Source organism: Symphalangus syndactylus, chromosome 1, assembly GCF_028878055.3.
Source record: "Symphalangus syndactylus isolate Jambi chromosome 1, NHGRI_mSymSyn1-v2.1_pri, whole genome shotgun sequence".
NCBI classification, from domain to species: domain Eukaryota; kingdom Metazoa; phylum Chordata; class Mammalia; order Primates; family Hylobatidae; genus Symphalangus; species Symphalangus syndactylus.
Genome location: NC_072423.2, coordinates 78,270,182 through 78,283,889, shown reverse-complemented (window position 1 = coordinate 78,283,889; position 13,708 = coordinate 78,270,182). Strand labels below are relative to the sequence as shown.

At 45.9% G+C, this 13,708-nt stretch overlaps 1 protein-coding gene across 3 annotated transcripts in view; it reads right to left on the bottom strand.

The window, feature by feature from the left end:
- Positions 1 to 13,708, bottom strand: part of LOC129460667 (ankyrin repeat domain-containing protein 62) — a 94,543-nt gene that overhangs the window by 40,604 nt on the left and 40,231 nt on the right. Inside the window, exon 19 of one of the 3 annotated variants that reach the window (XR_010121351.1) lies at positions 8,177 to 8,312. The exons of 1 other annotated variant lie outside the window; for it this stretch is intronic. The gene's annotated coding sequence lies outside the window, so the exon portion shown is untranslated. Of the gene's footprint in view, positions 1 to 8,176; positions 8,313 to 12,185; positions 13,205 to 13,708 lie in introns of those variants that run through there. One more of the 3 variants, XR_010121350.1, reaches the window with a different exon arrangement.

The following is a 13,708-nucleotide window of genomic DNA, read 5'->3' as shown; positions in this document are numbered from 1 at the left end:
CTTGTCCCTAGCCAGCTCAGATCTTCCAGTACCTAGAGGTAACGTGAGTGAAGGCTGTGAAACAGCAAAGATGGTGGCGTGCCCCTCCCTCCAAGAGCTCTGTCCCTGAGAGGTATGGACCTGTTGGTGGCCCAAACACACCTGTAGGAGGTGGCTGGAGACCACAGTTGGGAGGCCCTGCCCAGTGAGGAGGAACAAGATCAGGGCCCCCTTTAAAAAGCAGTCTGGCCTCGTTTTTATAGACCAGCTGCGCTGTGCTAAGGGTCCGTGCTTCAGCCCCCAGTCACCTAGAACTCTCCAAAGCCCACAAGCTGGAATGGCTAAGCCACCCAAATGGCAAAGGTAGCGGCATGCTTCTGCCTCTGGGAGCTTCATCCCAGGGAGTTTGGAAACCTCTGTTGGCCGGCAGACACTGGCAGGGGTAGTTGAAGATCCCTGCCAGGAGGTCTCACACATTGAGGAGGAACAGGATCGGCAGCCCACTTTAAAAAAGCAGTCTGGGCTGGGCGCGGTGGCTCACCCCTGTAATCCCACCACTTTGAGAGGCCGAGGCGGGTGGATCGCTTGAGATCAGGAGTTTGAGGCCAGGTGGGCAACATGGTGAGAACCCGTCTCTACTAAAACTCCAAAAATTAGCTGGGCATGCTGGCCTATGTCTGTAGTCCCAGCTACTCGAAAGGCTGAGGCTGGAGAATTGCTTGAACCCCGGAGGCGGAGGTTGCAGTGAGCCAAGATTGTGCCACTGCACTCCAGACTGGGAAACAGAAGGACATTCTATCTCAAAACACACACACACACACACACACACACCCAAAAAAGTCTGGCCCCATTTTCATAAAGCAAGTGTGCTATGCTAGTGGTCTGCTCCAGCCTCCAGATGCCTCAGACTCTCCAAAGACTGAAGGCCGAAATGGCCTTCCAACAGCAAAGATGGCCATCCCAACAGCAAAGATGGCGGCCTGATCCTCCTCCTGGAAGGTCCCACAGAGTGAGGTTTAAGATGTCTGCCAGCCAAGGAATACCAGTGGAAGTGGCTGGAGACCCCAGTTGGGAGGTCCCACAAAGTGAGGAGAAACAGGATCCAGGACACTCTTAAGAAAGCAGCCTGGTCACGTTTTCATAGAACAGCTGTGCCGTGCTATGCTGTGCTGTGCTGTGCTGGGGGACCACTTCTGCCCCAGGTTGGCCTGCACTCTCCGAAGGCTGGAACGGCTAAGTTGCCCAAATGGCAAAGATGTGGCCTGCCCCTCCTTCTGGGAGGTCCCTCAGAGCAAGGTTTAAGATGTCTGTCAGCCAAGGAACACTGGTGCAGGTGGCTGGAGACCCTGTTTGGGAGGTCCTACAAAGTGAAGTGAAACGGGATCCAAGACACGCTTAAGAAAGCAGCCTGGCCAAGTTTTCGTAGAACAGCTCTGCTGTGCTGTGCTAGAGGAACATTTCTGCCGCAGGTTGGTCTGCACACTCTGAAGGCCAAAGGCTGGAATGGCTAAGCCATCCAAATGGCAAAGATGGCCCACCTCTCCCTCTGGGAGCCCCATCCTAGAGAGGAGTCAAATCTGTGTTAGCTGGAGACCACTGGCAAGAGTAGCTGAAGACCCCAGTTGAGAGCTCCCTCCCAGTGAAGAGAAACAGAAACAGGGACTGCTTATAAAAGCAGTCTGGCCTCGTTTCACAGGGTACCTGTGATGTGCTGGCGGACCCCATCCACACCCACCTCTCTATGGGCTTAAAAAAACAGCCTGGCCATGTATTTGCAAAACAGCCCCCCACTGACTTTTTTTAGTGGGTCTCCAGTCGTGGTATTCTCTGGCCAAGAGAGATCTGAAACCTTTCTGAACATACCAGAAGGAGAAATGGGCTGACATCTTTGTTGTCTGGGCAGCTTAGCCATTGCATTTTTTTGAGCTTTGGAGAGTCCAAGACCATGTGGTCAGGGGTGGTAGCAGAGCAGCGGGACTTCCCAGAAGGAGAGGCAGGCCAACATCTTTGCCATTTGGGCGACTTAGCCATTCCAGCCTTTGGCCTTCAGAGTGTGCAGACCAACCTGGCACAGAAGTGGTCCCCCAGCACAACACAGCACAGCACAGCACGACACAGCTGTTCTATGAAAACATGGTGCAATCTCGGCTCACCGCAACCTCTGCCTCCTGGATTCAAGCAATTCTCCAGCCTCAGCCTTTCGAGTAGCTGGGACTACAGGCATAGGCCAGCATGCCCAGCTAATTTTTGGAGTTTTAGTAGAGACAGGTTCTCACCATGTTGCCCACCTGGCCTCAAACTCCTGATCTCAAGCCATCCACCCGCCTCAGCCTCCCAAAGTGGTGGGATTACAGGGGTGAGCCACCGCGCCCAGCCCAGACTGCTTTTTTAAAGTGGGCTGCTGATCCTGTTCCTCCTCAATGTGTGAGACCTCCTGGCAGGGATCTTCAACTACCCCTGCCAGTGTCTGCCGGCCAACAGAGGTTTCCAAACTCCCTGGGATGAAGCTCCCAGAGGCAAAGGCAGGCTGCTACCTTTGCCATTTGGGTGGCTTAGCCAGCCATTCCAACTTATGGGCTTTGGAGAGTTCTAGGTGACTGGGGGCTGAAGCGCGGACCCTTAGCACAGCGCAGCTGGTCTATAAAAACGAGGCCAGACTGCTTTTTAAAGGGGGCCCTGATCTTGTTCCTCCTCACTGGGCAGGGCCTCCCAACTGTGGTCTCCAGCCACCTCCTACAGGTGTGTTTGGGCCACCAACAGGTCCATACCTCCCAGGGACAGAGCTCTTGGAGGGAGGGGCACGCCACCATCTTTGCTGTTTCACAGCCTTCACTCATGTTACCTCTAGGTACTGGAAGATCTGAGCTGGCTAGGGACAGGATTGGGCCCCCAGCATACTGCAGCAGCCCTACAGGAAAGTCTCCAGAGTGTCACGTGGATGCCCGTTACTGTATCTTTTCAGAGGGCTGGTCCTCTGGTCCTGGGCTTCCAGCAATCTCCCACCAGAGATACCAAGCCAGTAGCAGCCCTGCAACGCCCTGAACAGAGCCTCCAGGAGCAACTGAAAGCCTCTCTGCCACTGCCTCTACAGCGGAACTACCCTTGCTACCTTTGGACTAATGAAGCAGCAAAGACCCTACCTGCCTTATCCACACCTCCAGCAGGCTGCAGTTGACACAAAAAGAGGAGGCCAGTCCATCTCTCAATGCTTAAAAAAATATAGGCAGTCTGGCCATATTTTCATCGAGCAGCTGTGCTGTGCTGGGGGTACGCTCCCGTTCCTCGCCATGGGGTTCACTTCCAAGCCAGAAAGCTGGATCCGCCAAGCCACCAAAACTGCAGGATGGCAGGTTGCCCCTCCCGCTAGGAGCTCCGTCGCCCGGAGGCCTCAAACCTCTGTCAGCTGGAGAGCACTGGCAAGAGTGCCTGGAGGATCCAGTTAGGAGGTCCCGCTCAGTGAGGATGGCGTGTGGCTGGGCTAGGCTGGCGTTGCCACCCTCGATCGGCTTGAACCCTCTAAAGCCTGCAGGATGCAATGGCTAAGTTGCCCCAACAGCAAAGATGGTGGCCCACCTCTCCTTCTTGGAGGTTCATCCTGGGGAGTTTTCAGATCTCTGTCAGGTGGAAAACACCGGGATCAGGGACCCGCTTAAAAGGGCCAACTGGGGGCTGCTCTATGAAAATGTGGCCAGACTGCTTTTTCAAGTGGGTCCCTGATCCCGTTCCTCTTCACTGGGTGGGAGCTTTCAACTGGGGTGTCCAGCCACCCTTGCCAGTGTTCTCTGGCTGACAGAAGTCCCCAGCCTCCTTGAGATGGAGCTCTCAGGGAGTGCGGTAGGCCACCATCTCTTCTATTTGGGCAACTTAGCCCTTCCAGCCTTCGGGCTCAGGAGTGAACAAGGAGATCGGGGATGGAAGCAGACCCCCAGCACAGCACAGCATAGCACAGCACAACACAGCTGCTCAACAGAACGATGCACAGACTGGTTTTTGAAAAAAACGTAGTGCCGTTTTCTAAAAACAGGCACAATTGCTTACGCCTGTAATCCCAGCACTTTGGGAGGCTGAGGTGGGCAGATCATGAGGTCAGGAGTTGGAGATCAGCCTGGCCAGCATGGTGAAACGGCCTCTTGACTAAAAGTACAAAAAGTTAGCCAGGCGTGGTGGCGTGCACCTGTAGTCCCAGCTACTCGGGAGGCTGAGGCAGGAGAATTGCTTGAACCCAGCAGGCAGACGTTGCAGTGAGCCCAGATTGCACCATTGCACTCCAGCCTGGGTGGCAGAGTGAGACTGTCTCAAAAAAAAGGAAAAAAGAAAAGTGGCCCCAATACTGGTTCTCCTCACTCAGCGGGACCTGTCAACCGAGGTCTCTCCAGCTACCTCCTACAGATGCATTCAGGCCGTCAACAGCTCCACACCTCCCTGGGACAGAGCTCCCAGTGGGAGGGGCAGGCCACCATCTTTGCTGTTTTGCAACCTTCATACCTCCAGGTGCTGAAAAATCCAAGGTGACTAGGGACTGGAGCAGGCCCCCAGCATACTGCAGCAGCCCTACAGAAAAGTGGCCACACTGTTACATGGATGTCCATTCCCAAAACTCCTCACCTGGCAGGTCCTTCAGGCCTGGGCCTCTAGCCACCCCTCACCAGACCTGTGGAGCCAGTGGCAGCTCGACAACTCCCTTGACACAGCCTCCAGGGCCAACTGAAAGCCTCTCTGCCACTGCCTCTGCAGTGTAACTGCCCTTGCTACCCTTGGACTAGTGAAGGAGCAAAGACCCTATGTCCTTGATCCACACGTCCAATAAGCTGCAGTTGACCCAAGGAGAGGAGGCCAGTCAATCTCCCATGGGCCCCACACCCACACGCTCCCCTCTGAGCACCACCAGACAGGGAACCCCCGGCTTGGGCCCACGGCACAGACCCTCCATCCTGGGCTGATTGCACTGACTGAATGTTGACCTGCATCTCTCTGGGTGGAGCCCCCAGGAGACATGCAAAAGACCCTTGGCCACAACCACTACTGAGGTCCCTTTCTCTGTGCCTCCAAGTTGGGAAGGAACATAAACACTGAGATCGCCCCAGAGCTGCAGTGGGCAGCCCAGGAGTGCCAAGCCACAATCTACAGCCAGCACTCAAGGGGGAGAGGAACCCATACTTTCGGAGTACTGGGAAGGAATACGGCTGCAAGTGTGGTTAAAAATGGAGGAGCCACACAAGCGAGCAAGAGTTTACCAACTGACCAGTATTCCTAAGTGCCACCTACTGGGTCACACCCGAGAACCTCAACACCAAAAGTACCTTGCTAACATACTCCCTTCTGAAACCGAAGACAAGAAGTCAGCTTCAAATCAAACCCGAATAAAGTGTCAGTTCTGTGAAAACATCCAGAAAAGAAGTCTACTGACTGTACTCAGTCTACACTGAAGTTAAAGGAACACCCACATGCAGAGATGAGAAAGAACCAACGCAAGAACTCTGGTAACTCAAATGGCCAGAGTGTCATACGTCCTCCAAATAACCACAACAGTTCTCCAAGAAGAGTTCTTAACCAGGCTGAGCTGGCTGATGTGATAGAAATAGAATTCAGACTATGGGCAGGAATGAGGACCGCTGAGATTCGGGAAGATGGCAAAACCTAATGCAAGCAAACCGAGAATCACAATAGAATAATACAGGAGCTGAAGGATGAAATAGCCACCATAGGAAAAAAAAAAAACAAAACCCTAAGAGGCCTGACGGAGTTGAGTAACACAATACAAGAATTTCAGAGTCTACAGCGCCCACTGTGAGCGACACAGAAGACGGGTGATTTCTGCATTTCCAACTGAGGTACCAGGTTCATCTAACGGGGTAGTGCCGGAGAGTGGGTGCAGGACAGTGGATGCAGTGCACCGTGGGTGAACCGAAGCAGGGTGAGGCATCACCTCACCGGGGAAGTGCAAGGGGTCAGGGAATTCCCTTTCCTAGTCAAAGAAAGGGGTGACAGACAGCACCTTGAAAATCGGGTCACTCCCACCCTAATACTGCACTCTTCCAACGGGCTTAACAAACGGCACACCAGGAGATTATATCCTGCACCTGGCTCGGAGGGTCCTGTGCCCACGGAGCCTTGCTCATTGCTAGCACAGCAGTCTGAGATCAAACTACAAGGCGGCAGGGAGACTAGGGGAGGGGTGCCCACCATTGCTCAGTCTTGACTAGGTAAACAAAGCAGCCGGGAAGCTCAAACTGAGTGGAGCCCACCACAGCTCAAGGAGGCCTTCCTGCCTCTGTAGGCTCCACCTTTGGGGGCAGGGCACAGACAAACAAAAGACAGCAATAACCTCTGTAGTCTTAAATGTCCCTGTCTGACAGCTTTGAAGAGAGTAGTGGTTCTCCCAGCACGCAGCTTGAGATTTGAGATCTGAGAACGGGCAGACTGCCTCCTCAAGTGGGTCCCTGACCCCCGAGTAGTCTAACTGGGAGGCACCCCTCAGTAGGGGCGGACTGACACCTCACACGGGCGGGTACTCCTCTGAGACAAAACTTCCAGAGGAACGATCAGGCAGCATTTGCGGTTCACCAATATCCGCTGTTGTGCAGCCACTGTTACTGATACCCAGGCAAACAGGGTCTGGAGTGGACCTCCAGTAAACTCCAACAGACCTGCAGCTCAGGGTCCTGACTGTTAGAAGGAAAACTAACAAACAGAAAGGACATCCACACCAAAAACCCATGTGTACGTTACCATCATCAAAGACCAAAGGTAGATAAAACCACAAAGATGGGGAAAAAACTGAGCAGAAAAAACGGAAACTCTAAAAATCAGAGCGCCTCTCCTCCTCCAAAGGAACGCAGCTCCTCACCAGCAATGGAACAAAGCCGGACGCAGAATGACTTTGACGAGCTGAGAGAGGAAGGCTTCAGAAGATCAAACTACTCTGAGCTAAAGGACGAAGTTCGAACTAACGGCAAAGAAGTTAAATCTTTGAAAAAAAATTAGACAAATGGATAACTAGAATAACCAAGGCAGAGAAGTCCTTAAAAAACCTGATGGAGCTGAAAACCAAGGCACGAGAACTACGCGACGAATGCACAAGCCTCAATAATCAATGAGATCAACTGGAAGAAAGGGTATCAGCGATGGAAGATGAAATGAATGAAATGAAGTGTTAAGAGAAGTTTAGAGAAAAAAGAATAAAAAGAAACAAACAAAGCCTCCAAGAAATATGGGACTATGTGAAAAGACCAAATCTACGTCTAGTTGGAGTGCCTCAAAGTAATGGGGAGAATGGAACCAAGTTGGAAAACACTCTGCAGGATATTATCCAGGAGAACTTCCCCAATCTAGCAAGGCAGGCCAACATTCAAATTCAGGAAATACAGAGAATGCCACAAAGAGACTCCTCGAGAAGAGCAACTCCAAGAAACATAATTGTCAGATTCACCAAAGTTGAAATGAAGGAAAAAATGTAAAGGGCAGCCAGAGAGAAGGTTGGGTTACCCACAAAGGGAAGCCCATCAGACTAACAGCTGATCTCTCGGCAGAAACTCTACAAGCCAGAAGAGAGTGGGGGCCAATATTCAACATTCTTTTTTTTTTTTGAGATGGAGTCTTGCTCTGTCACCCAGGCTGGAGTACAGTGGCGCGGTCTCAGCTCACTGCAAGCTCCGCCTCCCAGGTTCACACCATTCTCCTAGGTCAGCCTCCCAAGTAGCTGGGACTACAGGTGCCCGCCACCAGGTCCAGCTCATTTTTTTTGTATTTTTAGTAGAGACGGGGTTTCACCATGTTAGCCAGGATGGTGTTGATCTCCTGACCTCGTGATCCCCCCGCCTCAGCCTCCCAAAGTGCTGGGATTACAGGCATGAGCCACTGCGCCCAGCTTTAACATTCTTAAAGAAAAGAATTTTCAACCCAGAATTTCATATCCAGCCAAATTAAGCTTCATAAGTGAAGGAGAAATAAAATCCTTTATAGACAAGCAAATGCTGAGAGATTTTTGTCACCACCAGGCTTGCCCTAAAAGAGCTCCAGAAGGAAGCAATAAACATGGAAAGGAACAACCGGTACCAGCCACTGCAAAAACATGCCAAATTGTACAGACCACTAAGGCTAGGAAGAAACTGCATCAACTAACGAGCAAAATAACCAGCTAACATCAAAATGACAGGATCAAATTCACACATAACAATACTAACCTTAAATGTAAATGGGCTAAATGCTCCAATTAAAAGGCACAGACTGGCAAACTGGATAAAGAGTCAAGACCCATCAGTGTGCTGTATTCAGGAAAACCATCTCACGTGCAGAGACACACATAGGCTCAAAATAAAGGGATGGAGGAAGATCTACAAAGCAAATGGAAAACAAAAAAAGGCAGGGGTTGCAATCCTAGTCTCTGATAAAACAGACTTTAAACCAACAAAGATCAAAAGAGACAAAGAAGGCCATTACATAATGATAAAGGGATCAATTCAACAAGAAGAACTAACTATCCTACATATATATGCACCCAATACAGGAGCAGCCAGATTCATAAAGCAAGTCCTTAGTGACCTACAAAGAGACTTAGACTCCCACACAATAATAATGGGAGACTTTAACACCCCATTGTTAACATTAGACAGATCAATGAGACAGAAAGTTAACAAGGATATCCAGGAATTGAACTCAGCTCTGCACCAAGCAGACCTAATAGACATCTACAGAACTCTCCACCCCAAATCAACAGAATATACATTCTTTTCAGCACCACACCACACCTATTCCAAAATTGACCACATAGTTGGAAGTAAAGCTCTCCTCTGCAAATGTAAAAGAACAGAAATTATAACAAACTGTCTCTCAGACCACAGTGCAATCAAATTAGAACTCAAGATTAAGAAACTCACCCAAAACCACTCAACTACATGGAAACTGAAGAACCTGCTCCTGAATGACTACTGGGTACATAACAAAATGAAGACAGAAATAAAGATGTTCTTTGAAACCAATGAGAACAAAGACACAACATACCAGAATCTCTGGGACACATTCAAAGCAGTCTGTAGAGGGAAATTTATAGCACTAAATGCCCACAAGAGAAAGCAGGAAAGATCTAAAATTGATACCCTAACATCACAATTAAAAGAACTAGAGAAGCAAGAACAAACACATTCAAAAGCTAGCAGAAGGCAAGAAATAACTAAGATCAGAGCAGAACTGAAGGAGATAGAGACACAAAAACTCTTCAATAAATCAATGAAGCCAGGGGCTGGTTTTTTGAAAAAATCAACAAAATTGATAGACCGCTAGCAAGACTAATAAAGAAGAAAAGAGAGAAGAATCAAATAGACGCAATAAAAAATGACAAAGGGGATATCACCACCGATCCCATAGAAATACAAACTACCATCAGAGAATACCATAAACACTTCTCCGCAAATAAACTAGAAAATCTAGAAGAAATGGATAAATTCCTCGACACATACACTCTCCCAAGATTAAACCAGGAAGAAGTTGAATCTCTGAACAAACCAATAACAGGCTCTGAAATTGAGAAAATAATTAATAGCTTACCAACCAAAAAAAGTCCAGGACCAGACGGATTCACAGCCAAATTCTACCAGAGGTACAAGGAGGAGCTGGTACCATTCCTTCTGAAATTATTCCAATCAATAGAAAAAGAGGGAATCCTCACTAACTCATTTTATGAGGCCAGCATCATCCTGATACCAAAGCCTGGCAGAGACACAACAAAAAAAGAGAATTTTAGACCAATATTCTTGATGAACATTGATGCAAAAATCCTCAATAAAATACTGGCAAACTGAATCCAGCAACACATCAAAAAGCTTATCCACCATGATCAAGTGGACTTCATCCCTGGGATGCAAGGCTGGTTCAACATACGAAAATCAATAAACATAATCCAGCATATAAACAGAGCCAAAAACAAAAAACACATGATTATCTCAATAGATGCAGAAAAGGCCTTTGACAAAATTCAACAACACTTCATGCTAAAAACTCTGAATAAATTAGGTATTGATGGGACATATCTCAAAATAATAAGAGCTATCTATGACAAACCCACAGCCAATATCATACTGAATGGGCAAAAACTGGAAGCACTCCCTTTGAAAACTGGCACAAGACACGGATGCCCTCTCTCACCACTCCTATTCAACATAGTGCTGGAAGTTCTGGCCATGGCGATCAGGCAGGAGAAGGAAATAAAGTGCATTCAATTAGGAAAGGGGAAGCCAAATTGTCCCTGTTTGCAGATGACATGATTGTATATCTAGAAAACCCCATCGTCTCAGCCCAAAATCTCCTTAAGCTGGTAAGCAACTTCAGCAAAGTCTCAGGATACAAAATCAATGTGCAAAAATCACAAGCATTCTTATACACCAATAACAGACAAACAGAGAGCCAAATCATGAGTGAACTCCCATTCACAATTGCTTCAAAGAGAATAAAATATCTAGGAATCCAACTTACAAGGGATGTGAAGGACCTCTTCAAGGAGAACTACAAACACTGCTCAATGAAATAAAAGAGGATACAAACAAATGGAAGAACATTCCATGCTCATGGGTAGGAAGAATCAATATTGTGAAAATGGCCATACTGCCCAAGGTAATTTATAGATTCAATGCCATCCCCATCAAGCTACCAATGACTTTCTTCACAGAATTGGAAAAAACTACCTTAAAGTTCATATGGAACCAAAAAAGAGCCCGCATTGCCAAGTCAATTCTAAGCCAAAAGAACAAAGCTGCAGGCATCACGCCACCTGACTTCAAACTATACTACAAGGCTACAGCAACCAAAACAGCATGGTACTGGTACCAAAGCAGAGATATAGACCAATGGAACAGAACAGAGCCCTCAGAAATAATGCCGCGTATCTACAACCATCTGACCTTTGACAAACCTGACAAAAACAAGAAATGGGGAAAGGATTCCCTATTTAATAAATGGTGCTGGGAAAACTGGCTAGCCATATGTAGAAAGCTGAAACTGGATCCCTTCCTTACACTTTATACAAAAATTAATTCAAGATGGATTAAAGACTTAAATGTTAGACTTAAAACCATAAAAACCCTAGAAGAAAACCTAGGCAATACCATTCAGGACATAGGCATGGGCAAGGGCTTCATGACTAAAACACCAAAAGCAATGGCAACAAAAACCAAAATTGACAAATGGGATCTAATTAAACTAAAGAGCTTCTGCACAGCAAAAGAAACCACCATCAGAGTGAACAGGCAACCTATGGAATGAGAGAAAATTTTTGCAATCTACTCATCTGACAAAGGGCTAATATCCAGAATCTACAAAGAACTCAAACAAATTTAGAAGAAAAAAACAAACAACCCCATCAAAAAGTGGGCAAAGGATATGAACAGACACTTCTCAAAAGAAGACATTTATGCAGCCAAAAAACACATGAAAAAATGCTCATCATCACTGGCCATCAGAGAAATGCAAATGAAAACCACAATGAGATACCATCTCACACCAGTTAGAATGGCGATCATTAAAAAGTCAGGAAAAAACAGGTGCTGGAGAGGATGTGGAGAAATAGGAACACTTTTACACTGTTGGTGGGACTTTAAACTAGTTCAACCATTGTGGAAGTCAGTGTGGCGATTCCCCGGGGATCTAGAACTAGAAATACCATTCAACCCAGCCATCCCATTACTGGGTATATACCCAAAGGATTATAAATCATGCTGCTATAAAGACATATGCATATGTATGTTTATTGCAGCACTATTCACAATATCAAAGACTTGGATCCAACCCAAATGTCCATCAATGATAGAATGGATTAAGAAAATGTGACACATATACACCATGGAATACCATGCAGCCATAAAAAATGATGAGTTCATGTCCTTTGTAGGGACGTGGACGAAGCTGGAAACCATCATTCTCAGCAAACTATCGCAAGGGCAAAAAACCAAACACTGCATGTTCTCACTCATAGGTGGGAATTGAAAAATGAGAACACTTGGACACAGGAAGGGGAACATCACACACTGGGACCTGTTGTGGGGTGGGGGGGTGGGGGAGGGATAGCATTAGGAGATACACCTAATGTAAATGACGAGTTAATAGGTGCAGCACACCAACATGGCGCATGTATACATATGTAACAAACCTGCACATTGTGCACATGTGTACCCTAAAACTTAAAGTATAATAATAAAAAAAAAGGGAAAACAAATGAGAAAGGCACGGTCTATAGTTATGTCAATAGGGACAAACTGCAGTTTTAGTCAAATACATGTCATCTTTGTAGTAGATTTTGACAGGTAAATTCTAAATTTATTTTCTTCTTGATAAGTAAATGTGATGCTTAATGACATGGCAGGTGTTAGTATCTTACGTCATTTATTGAAGATCTACTAAAACCTTTCAAAGCATGTGAGCCAGTGCTCCTGAGGAAAGCAGTGACATACATGCTTTCTCCTGATGTCTCCAAGTATGTTAAATTCATTAAAGCTATTCCTGAACAATATAAAGGAAGTTCCCTCAGTAAGATAAATCTTCCCAATCTTTTGCCCCAGGAGAGAATGTGGATTATAGAAAAATAGTGGGTGTGAGTAAAGTGGGAAATTATTTGGGTAATGAGAATATATTTTTTTCTTTGGGGCAAGGAAGCAAATCATGAAAACAAGATTGGAATACAGAAATATGATACTAATATATATGGTAAATTCTTGAGAAAGGCTGATAAAACAAAATTTTAAAACACAGAAACAATAAAGAATACAAGATTTAGAACAAAGTTTATGAAAAAAGTGTAAAAAAATACATTCTTGTTCAGAATATATAAAGAACTCTTACAAATCAACAACAAAAAGGCAATCAATTAAAACATGGTCAAAGGATAATGACCAGGTTTTTCATCTAAGAACATAGACAATGGCCAGTAACCACATGAAAGGATGGTCAACATCAAAGGGAAAAGCAAATCAAAACCACAATGAGGTACCACTTCACACCACTAGAATGCCTATAATAAAAAAGATAAAAAATAAATACTGGAAAAGATGTGGAGAAATTGGAACCCTCATACACTGCTGGTGGAAATGTAAAATTGTACAGCTGTGTTGAATAACAGCCTGACAGTTCCTTGAGATTAAACACAGTTACCATTTGACCTCGATTCCCACTTGAGTATTTACTCAAGAGGAACATATGTCCACGTATGTGTCCACAGTACATTATTCATAATAGTTAAAACCTGGAAACAATACAAATGTCCATCAACTGTTAAATAAAATGTAATATTTCTCTGCAACAGAAAATTAATTGCAAATAAGAGGAAATAAACTACTGATACATGCTGTACGATACAGATGAGCCTTGAAAACATTATGCTAAGTAAAATAACCCAGACACAAAAAGCCAATGTTTTATGATTTCACTTATATAATATGCCTGGCATAGGTAAATTCATAGAGACAGAAAGTAGAATACAGGTTACTAGGGATGAAGAGAAGGATTATGGGAAGATATTTAATGGGTACAGAGTTTCTATTAGGGATGATGAAAAAATTCTAGAAATGGATAGTAGTGATTGTTGTATGACATTGTGAATGTACTTAATGCCACTGAACTACGGAGTTAAAAATTGTTAAAATGCTAAATTTTATATTATGTATATTTCACCAGAACTTTAAAAAAGAATTGACAAAGTTTAGAGCATTTTAAACAGAATACAAGATTTAAACTAAAAAATTCAAGA